The sequence below is a fragment of the Oncorhynchus masou genome, unplaced genomic scaffold, assembly GCF_036934945.1.
Source record: "Oncorhynchus masou masou isolate Uvic2021 unplaced genomic scaffold, UVic_Omas_1.1 unplaced_scaffold_1111, whole genome shotgun sequence".
Taxonomy (NCBI): domain Eukaryota; kingdom Metazoa; phylum Chordata; class Actinopteri; order Salmoniformes; family Salmonidae; genus Oncorhynchus; species Oncorhynchus masou.
In genome coordinates, this window is record NW_027000836.1 from 186,386 (window position 1) to 196,932 (window position 10,547).

A 10,547-nucleotide genomic window follows, 5' to 3' on the forward strand; every position below is an offset into this window, starting at 1 on the left:
GTCACATGTGCACCGCTTGGCTTTAACATACAGTATCTCTTCCATAAAAACAATGTCAATTTGCCAGTTAGTTAAAAAATCTGATCTGAAATTATCAACATGTGTTTATCAAATCATATGTTATGTACAGCTAGCTACATTTATCAACAAGACCAAATCATATGTTATGTACAGCTAGCTACATTTATCAACAAGACCAAATCACATGTTATGTACAGCTAGCTACATTTATCAACAAGACCAAAGCATATGTTATGTACAGCTAGCTACATTTATCAACAAGACCAAAGCATATGTTATGTACAGCTAGCTACATTTATCAACAAGACCAAAGCATATGTTATGTACAGCTAGCTACATTTATCAACAAGACCAAAGCATATGTTATGTACAGCTAGCTACATTTATCAACAAGACCAAATCATATGTTATGTACAGCTAGCTACATTTATCAACAAGACCAAATCATATATTATGTACAGCTAGCTACATTTATCAACAAGACCAAATCATATGTTATGTACAGCTAGCTACATTTATCAACAAGACCAAATCATATGTTATGTACAGCTAGCTACATTTATCAACAAGACCAAATCATATATTATGCACCGCTAGCTACATTTATCAACAAGACCAAATCATATATTATGTACAGCTGGCTACATTTATCAACAAGACCAAATCATATGTTATGTACAGCTAGCAACATTTATCAACAACACCAAATCATATGTTATGTACAGCTAGCTACATTTATCAACAAGACCAAATCATATATTAAGTACAGCTAGCTACATTTATCAACAAGACCAAATCATATGTTATGTACAGCTAGCTACATTTATCAACAAGACCAAATCATATGTTATGTACAGCTAGCTACATTTATCAACAAGACCAATAAAGTATGGAATGGACCAGTTGAAAGATGAAACAGTAAATCTTTGACCCTTGAAACATAGGTCTATGAATAAATACTGTAGTTACTTTCCCCCCCCCAAAAAACTTCTAAACCTGTCTTTGATTTTATTTATTTTTCAAGGAGAGACAATAGATCTATTCAAATGAAGTAGCCTATACCTTTTGCCATTGGAAAAACAGACTGCAATGAAATGAACATCTATTTGAACAATAATGATATCTTCAACAACAAATAGTAGTTGTAACTAAGTGGTAGTAGTACTATCAAATCAAAATAAACAGCCGTAATGTCAGTAGCAGCATGTGTAAATATACTTACCTCTATCCAGGTAACTTACAGTACACACATCCTCTTCCAATGCTGAGCCGTGCATTGTGGTTCCTCTATCTGACAAGTTGTAAATGACAGCAGATGGAAGTTCTGGTAGCAGTGCACCTCGTCCTCCCAACCAGCTAAGTCCTTGAAAGTCTACAAGCATATACGTGAGCAATGTAATAAGTATTGAAATTCTCTGTAACAACGCAGTGGAGTTCCTCCCTCTCTTGGCGGCCTGCCCTAATCTTGTGGCCCAGGTGGAGGAGGTAAGGTCAACGTTGTAGCTCCTAAGACCTTCAGGTGCCTGCCCTAAACTTGTGGCCCAGGTGGAGGTGGTAAGGTCAACGTTGTAGCTTCTAAGACCGTCAGGTGTGTCATCTTTTTACCAGTTTCTCACAGCAGGAAATTAATCCTACATCAACAGAAAATGGGAATTATAATGAATGAACATTTTTGTAGGGTTTGATAAAAAAAATTGTTAGGGTAAATCAAGTCTGATATTTTAAAGTATAAATGACAAACTTTGGTAGCCTCTTTACAGTACAGGTTTGTATTTCTTGCTGTGCAGTGACCAAATTAAGATTGCACATACAGTGCCTTGCGAAAGTATTCGGCCCCCTTGAACTTTGCGACCTTTTGCCACATTTCAGGCTTCAAACAAAGATATAAAACTGTATTTTTTTCAACAACAAGTGGGACACAATCATGAAGTGGAACGACATTTATTGGTTATTTCAAACTTTTTTAACAAATCAAAAACTGAAAAATTGGGCGTGCAAAATTATTCAGCCCCCTTAAGTTAATACTTTGTAGCGCCACCTTTTGCTGCGATTACAGCTGTAAGTCTCTATCAGTTTTGCACATCGAGAGACTGAAATTTTTTCCCATTCCTCCTTGCAAAACAGCTCGAGCTCAGTGAGGTTGGATGGAGAGCATTTGTGAACAGCAGTTTTCAGTTCTTTCCACAGATTCTCGATTGGATTCAGGTCTGGACTTTGACTTGGCCATTCTAACACCTGGATATGTTTATTTTTGAACCATTCCATTGTAGATTTTGCTTTATGTTTTGGATCATTGTCTTGTTGGAAGACAAATCTCCGTCCCAGTCTCAGGTCTTTTGCAGACTCCATCAGGTTTTCTTCCAGAATGGTCCTGTATTTGGCTCCATCCATCTTCCCATCAATTTTAACCATCTTCCTTGTCCCTGCTGAAGAAAAGCAGGCCCAAACCATGATACTGCCACCACCATGTTTGACAGTGGATATGGTGTGTTCAGGGTGATGAGCTGTGTTGCTTTTACGCCAAACATAAAGTTTTGCATTGCTGCCAAAAAGTTCAATTTTGGTTTCATCTGACCAGAGCACCTTCTTCCACATGTTTGGTGTGTCTCCCAGGTGGCTTGTGGCAAACTTTAAACAACACTTTTTATGGATATCTTTAAGAAATGGCTTTCTTCTTGCCACTCTTCCATAAAGGCCAGATTTGTGCAATATACGACTGATTGTTGTCCTATGGACAGTCTCCCACCTCAGCTGTAGATCTCTGCAGTTCATCCAGAGTGATCATGGGCCTCTTGGCTGCATCTCTGATCAGTCTTCTCCTTGTATGAGCTGAAAGTTTAGAGGGACGGCCAGGTCTTGGTAGATTTGCAGTGGTCTGATACTCCTTCCATTTCAATATTATCACTTGCACAGTGCTCCTTGGGATGTTTAAAGCTTGGGAAATCTTTTTGTATCCAAATCCGGCTTTAAACTTCTTCACAACAGTATCTCAGACCTTCCTGGTGTGTTCCTTGTTCTTCATGATGCTCTCTGCGCTTTTAACGGACCTCTGAGACTATCACAGTGCAGGTGCATTTATACGGAGACTTGATTACACACAGGTGGATTGTATTTATCATCATTAGTCATTTAGGTCAACATTGGATCATTCAGAGATCCTCACTGAACTTCTGGAGAGTGTTTGCTGCACTGAAAGTAAAGGGGCTGAATAATTTTGCATGCCCAATTTTTCAGTTTTTGATTTGTTAAAAAAGTTTGAAATATTCAATAAATGTCGTTCCACTTCATGATTGTGTCCCACCTGTTGTTGATTCTTCACAAAAAATACAGTTTTATATCTTTATGTTTGAAGCCTGAAATGTGGCAAAAGGTCGCAAAGTTCAAGGGGGCCGAATACTTTCGCAAGGCACTGTACATCACCCTTGTCACACCCCGACCTAACCAAAATAATAAAGAAAACAAAGAATACTAAGGTCAGGGCATGACACCCGCAGCAATGTTCCAACATCTAGTGGAAAGCCTTCACAGAAGAGTGGAGACAGTTACAACAGCAAAGGGGGAATCAACTCCATATTAATGCCCATGATTTTGGAATGAGATGTTTGGTCATGTAGTGTATATTGCAAGCAAAAAAATAAAAATAATATGATATTATTTTATACTAATACAATTGCTCGGAGAAAGACATTTTGTTTAACATATAGTATAATTTCTTCCAAAAAGAGTTATCAAAATTATTGGCACCCCTGTTTCAATAACTTTCAATACCTTACTTTGGGAGGATAATTTTTTATGAGATTGGACACATTGGTAGGAATCTTAAACAGAGGAGGCTGGTGGGAGGAGCTATAGGACAGGCTTAATGTAATGGAATGGAATAAATGGACCAGAGTCAAACGTGGTTTCCATGCATTTGATTTTATTCCATTCCAGCTATTACAATGAGCCCGTCCTCCTAAAGCTCCTCTCACCAGCCTCCACTGATCTTAGACCATTCCTCCATACAGAATCTTTCTCGATCTTTCATATCATTAATCTGCACTTATGTCCTGTCCTCTTAAATTCAAACCAACAGGTTATCAATGGGGTTAAAGTCCTGAGACTGAGATGGTCAAATAACTATTTAGAACTAGAACTAGAACTCGATGCTCCTGATGGGCTGGCGAGGCAGAGGAGAGAGTGCGTCATTAGTGTAGAAAAAATAAAAGTAACAGATGGGACTGTCACCACGTAGCTTCTTTTCTGGGTTTCATTAAGGAATCTCTTTCCGAGAAGCTGTAGTGGTAGCCTGGCAAGCCTATTAGAAGTGGATATGGGCGCTGAACTCTGGGACATGGTTTCTGACACGTTCACGTGTTAGACGGAACTCAGACATTTCCAACTTGCTAACTGGTTGTAGTTATACACATGCCACGTTCCACCAGTTAGCAAGACGGATTTTTCAGAGTTCCGACTCGTACGAGAACGAAGCAGAAATACCAGGGTTAAATGGTGCATATGTAGGAGTATCACGTTATTCACAACACACGCTGTTCTCAGGGCAGGCATGCCGGTTTTGTCTACAATAAGGGAATTTTGCAGAGGTTAGGAGATCTTACACAGCAGGTTAAGGAGAATTAGGTTAAGGTCAGGCAAAGTTTAGGATTAGCTAAAATGTTCAAATTCTCCCTGAAGCGACTCGGAAATATCTAGTTTACAATCAGGCCTGTCCTGAAATCACCCTCCGTTTCCACTAATGTGATTATGTGTGTACGTAGCAGACCAGATGTACAGTGGATGATCCCAACACCTTAGCTCCTTAACCCCTTAGTCTACAGACCATGGTACTACTGTACATTGCCAATAAGTGTTTCTAAGTAACTCCGTCTTAGTGGAATTGGTTTCCATGAAACAGGCTCTGTGGCTTTAATGTGACCAATACTGGACAGAAAATCCTGGGTACTGAGACTCCATCAGGGACTGCCTGCATCCACTGTGCCAAACAGCTACACACACAGCTATGTCTTACTATACTTGAGGACCAACAATTGATTCCAATTCAAATTCCTATTTTCCCTAACCCCTAAAACAGTTTTTAGAAGTGAGGACCAGAAAAAGTCTCAGTTCTCTGAATTTTAGTTGGTTTCACTGTGCTGGTGAGGACTTCCGGTTGGTTTACTGTTCTGGTGAGGACTTCCGGTTGGTTTCACTGTTCTGGTGAGGACTTCCGGTTGGTTTACTGTTCTGGTGAGGACTTCCGGTTGGTTTACTGTTCTGGTGAGGACTTCCGGTTGGTTTACTGTTCTGGTGAGGACTTCCGGTGGGTTTACTGTTCTGGTGAGGACTTCCGGTTGGTTTACTGTTCTGGTGAGGTCTTCCGGTTGGTTTACTGTTCTGGTGAGGTCTTCCGGTTGGTTTACTGTTCTGGTGAGGACTTCCGATTGGTTTACTGTTCTGGTGAGGACTTCCGGGAGTACAGGCTTTACTGAATGACAACAAAGACAAAACGCAACATGGAATTGTCTTGAATAGTTTGGAGTAGGCCTCGTCTCAGAGGACTGCTGAGCAGCTGGCATTGATCCCCTGTCTAGGAGAACATGCATACGATGACGGGCCTTTAGTTGGTGGTGGAAGGTCGTTGGAAGACTGTTGCTACAAAACAGCAAGTGAGAGACAAGAGATGAGTTGACATCAATACTCCCATAGGCTTATGCCCATTGCTTGAAAAGAACCGAGTGATTATTGCACAAGTGAGGTCATAGGTTATTCAGGAAGTGTGGTGGAATTGCCTTAGTGTGCCTTGCTCATAGGCCGAAGTGAAAAGACGAGTGACATTCCGCAAGCTTGCCACTAGTGAAGGAGAGATGTGACGCTATGCTTCCAAGGTGAACTAAAAGCTACCATATAAAACACCTGCTCTGCTCATGAGGTCACATTGTAAACACTACCATGTGACACGCAATGCCACTGGGATAGGAAACGATGTGAATTATATTGTGCTTACTGGATAAAAATGTGAAAATGACAAGACATTCAGACCAGCCTTATTTACTGAACTTTCGTAAACCGCATTAAAACGTGTTCACACACACAATCTCTGAGTCAACTAGTTTGTGAAACGCAGCAGAAATACCTGGGTTGAATGGTGCATATGCAGGAGTATCGCGTTATTCACGACCCACACAGTTCTCAGGGCAGGCCTGCCGGTTTTGACTAGAAGTGACTGTTCGTAGCAGATTAGGAGAACTTACGCAGGTTAGTATAATTAAAGTGGCAGGTTTGGCGAATTAGGTTAAGGTTAGGAAATGGGTTAGGATCTAGCTACAACCAGGCCTGCCCTGAGAACACCCTCTGTTTCCACTAATGTGATTGTGTGTACAGTCATTGCCAAAAGTTTAGAGAATGACACAAATATTAATTTTCAAAGTCTGCTGCCTCAGTTTGTATGATGGCAATTTGCATATACTCCAGAATGTTATGAAGAGTGATCAGATGAATTGCAATTAATTGCAAAGTCCTTCTTTGCCATAAAAATGAACTGAATCCCAAAAAACATTTCCACAGCATTTCAGCCCTGCAACAAAAGGACCAGCTGACATCATGTCAGTGATTCTCTCGTTAACACAGGTGTGAGTGTTGACGAGGACAAGGCTGGAGATCACTATGTTTATTTTTTAAATTTTATTTCACTTTTATTTAACCAGGTAGGCTAGTTGAGAACAAGTTCTCATTTGCAACTGCGACCTGGCCAAGATAAAGCAAAGCAGTGTGAACAGACAACAACACAGAGTTACACATGGAATAAGCAAAACAGTCAATAATACAGTAGAACAAAAGAAAACAAATAGTCTATATACAGTGCCACGGCTCCTCCTCTGCAGTGCAGGGGCGGTTCCTCCTGCAGGCAGAGGAGGGTCATTAGTGATTGGAGTCAGCTGGGCTCAGGACATTTAAACGGCTTCTCTAATCACTCTTCTCTCTGCTCCTCCAGGTATGATCCTGTTTTGTTTGTTCCTTTGTAGTGTTGCATAGTTTTCAATCAGTCAGTCATTCACACAGATTCACACATCCCTGCACTTTGCATACACCTTACATTAGGATACTTGCACACCTCATTCCTTTTTCTTTGTTTAATGTTAATAGTTTTGTTTACAATAAACAACCTTTTTTGATTGGCCTATACCTGTTTGTGTCCCTTCATTTTTGCCACGGGCTATGAGCCGGCCTGTGACAACAGTGAGTGCAAATGAGGTAAGATAAGGGAGTTAAGGCAATAAATAGGCCATGGTGGTGAAGTAATTACAATATAGCAATTAATCCCTGGAATGGTAGATGTGCAGAAGATGAATGTGCAAGTAGAGATACTGGGGTGCAAAGGAGCAAGATAAATAAATAATGTATGTATGGGGATGAGGTAGGTAGATAGATGGGCTATGTACAGGTGCAGTGATCTGTGAGCTGCTCTGACAGCTGGTGCTTAAAGCTAGTGAGGGAGATATGAGTCTTCAGCTTCAGAGAATTTTGCAGTTAGTTCCAGTCATTGGCAGCAGAGAACTGGAAGGAAAGACGACCAAAGGAGGAATTGGCTTTGGGGGTGACCAGTAAGATATACCTGCTGGAGCGCGTGCTACGAGTGGATGCTACTATGGTGACCAGTGAGCTGAGATAAGGCGGGGCTTTACCTAGCAGAAACTTGTAGATAACCTGTAGCCAGTGGGTTTGGCGACGAGTATGAAGCGAGGGCCAACCGACGAGAGCATATAGGTCGCAATGGTGGGTAGTGTATGGGGCTTTGGTGACAAAACGGATGGCACTGTGATAGACTGCATCCAGTTTGTTGAGTAGAGTGTTGGAGGCTATTTTATAGATGACATCACCGAAGTCGAGGATCGGTAGGATGGTCAGTTTTACGAGGGGTATGTTTGGCAGCATTAGTGAAAAACATCAGGGACAGACTGATATTCTGCAAAAGGTACAGGGATTGGACTGCTGAGGACTGGGGTAGTCATTTTCTCTGATGAATCCCCTTTTCGATTGTTTGGGGCATCTGGAAAACAGCTTGTCCGGAGAAGACAAGGTGAGCTCTTCCATCAGTCCTGTGTCATACCAACAGTAAAGCATCCTGAGACCATTCATGTGTGGGGTTGCTTCTCAGCCAAGGGAGTGGGCTCACTCACAATTTTGCCTAAGAACACAGCCATGAATAAAGAATGGTACCAACTCATCCCCCGAGAGCAACTTCTCCCAACCATCCAGGAACAGTTTGGTGACAAACAATGCCTTTTCCAGCATGATGGAGCACCTTGCCATAAGTCAAAAGTGATAACGAAGTGGCTCGGGGAACAAAACATCAATATTTTGGGTCCATGGCCAGGAAACTCCCCAGACCTTAATCCCATTGAGAACTTGTGGTCAATCCTCAGGAGGCGGGTGAACAAACAAAAACCTACAAATTCTGACAAACTCCAAGCATTGATTGTGAAAGAATGGGCTGCCATCAGTCAGGATGTGGCCCAGACGTTAATTGACAGCATGCCAGGGTAGATTGCAGAGGTCTTGAAAAAGAAGGGTCAACACTGCAAATATTGACCCTTTGCATCAACTTCATGTAATTGTCATTAAAAGCCTTTGACACTAATGAAAGGCATGTAATTATACTTCACTATTCCATAGTAACATCTGACAAAAATATCTAAAGACACTGAAGCAGCAAACTTTGTGGAAATTAATATTTGTGTCATTCTCAAAAACTTTTGGCCACGTCTGTACGTAGCAGACCAGATGTACAGTGGATGATCCCACTACCTCAGCCTACAGGCCATGGCACCTTACATTGCCAATTGTTTCAGGCATTATTGCCATTAAGCATTTCTAAGTAACTCCTTGTCTTAATGGAATTGGTTTTCGATGAAACAAACTTTGTCTTTAGTGGTACTAGTACTAGATAGAAGATCCAGGGTACAGAGACTTCACCAGGCACTGCCTGCATCTACGGTGCCAATCAGGTAGTCTCACACACAAACGTATTAAATTATAAATGGTTCAGGTTGTTTTGTCTGCAGTTTTAGAATCCATTGTAGATAAGACGTTGAAACGACATTGGCATCCTGACCACAGTATCTTTAACTGATCTGATTGGCTTTCCCCATACTAATACATACTGAAGGGATCAACATCTGATGTCATGCTGATATGCTGTACAATTCATCTAAAACCAGTCCAGTCCCATTACAACATTCATCTAAAACCAGTCCAGTCCAGTCCCAATACAACATTCATCTAAAACCAGTCCAGTCCCATTACAACATTCATCTAAAACCAGTCCAGTCCAAATACAACATTCATCTAAAACCAGTCCAGTCCCAATACAACATTCATCTAAAACCAGTCCAGTCCCATTACAACATTCATCTAAAACCAGTCCAGTCCCATTACAACATTCATCTAAAACCAGTCCAGTCCCGTTACAACATTCATCTAAAACCAGTCCAGTCCCATTACAACATTCATCTAAAACCAGTCCAGTCCCATTACAACATGCATCTAAAACCAGTCCAGTCCCATTACAACATTCATCTAAAACCAGTCCAGTCCCATTACAACATTCATCTAAAACCAGTCCAGTCCCAATACAACATTCATCTAAAACCAGTCCAGTTCCATTACAACATTCATCTAAAACCAGTCCAGTCCCATTACAACATTCATCTAAAACCAGTCTAGTCCCATTACAACATTCATCTAAAACCAGTCCAGTCCCATTACAACATTCATCTAAAACCAGTCCAGTCCCATTACAACATTCATCTAAAACCAGTCCAGTCCCATTACAACATTCATCTAAAACCAGTCCAGTCCCATTACAACATTCATCTAAAACCAGTCTAGTCCCATTACAACATTCATCTAAAACCAGTCCAGTCCCATTACAACATTCATCTAAAACCAGTCCAGTCCCATTACAACATTCATCTAAAACCAGTCCAGTCCCATTACAACATTCATCTAAAACCAATCCAGTCCCATTACAACATTCATCTAAAACCAGTCCAGTCCCAATACAACATTCCGTGCGGCTGGACCCCACCGAAAGCCTTGAGTGTCAGGGTGATGTTAGTGGTGCCTAATTCATTGGTTCTTATTAGAAGCCTGTATGATAATAAACAGGTCCATTATGTAGTTGTGAATCATTTCAGTTAGAAATGTGAGTTATAGACCTCTCATTCCCATTTAAAGACAATCTGGTAGATCAGTTCTGTGCATTTTACTTTCAGCTTCAAAAAGCTGAAAATACAAAGTTTTAGGTTATTGCAAATATATTTCACAGCAGTTTAGGTGATACAATGATTATCTAGAGTCTACAGGGAACAGAGTCAATGAGATGACAAAACAAGACAAAAGGAGAGCTAGGGGTTTTATGGATTTAATGGTCTCGTTTAAAGGTGATAGACAATACATACAAAAATACATTTTCCAATACAACTTGTTGCCCTACAAAAAAAACAACTGATAAATGACCTGTTTAATTGTTTCTCAAAAAGCAGAGA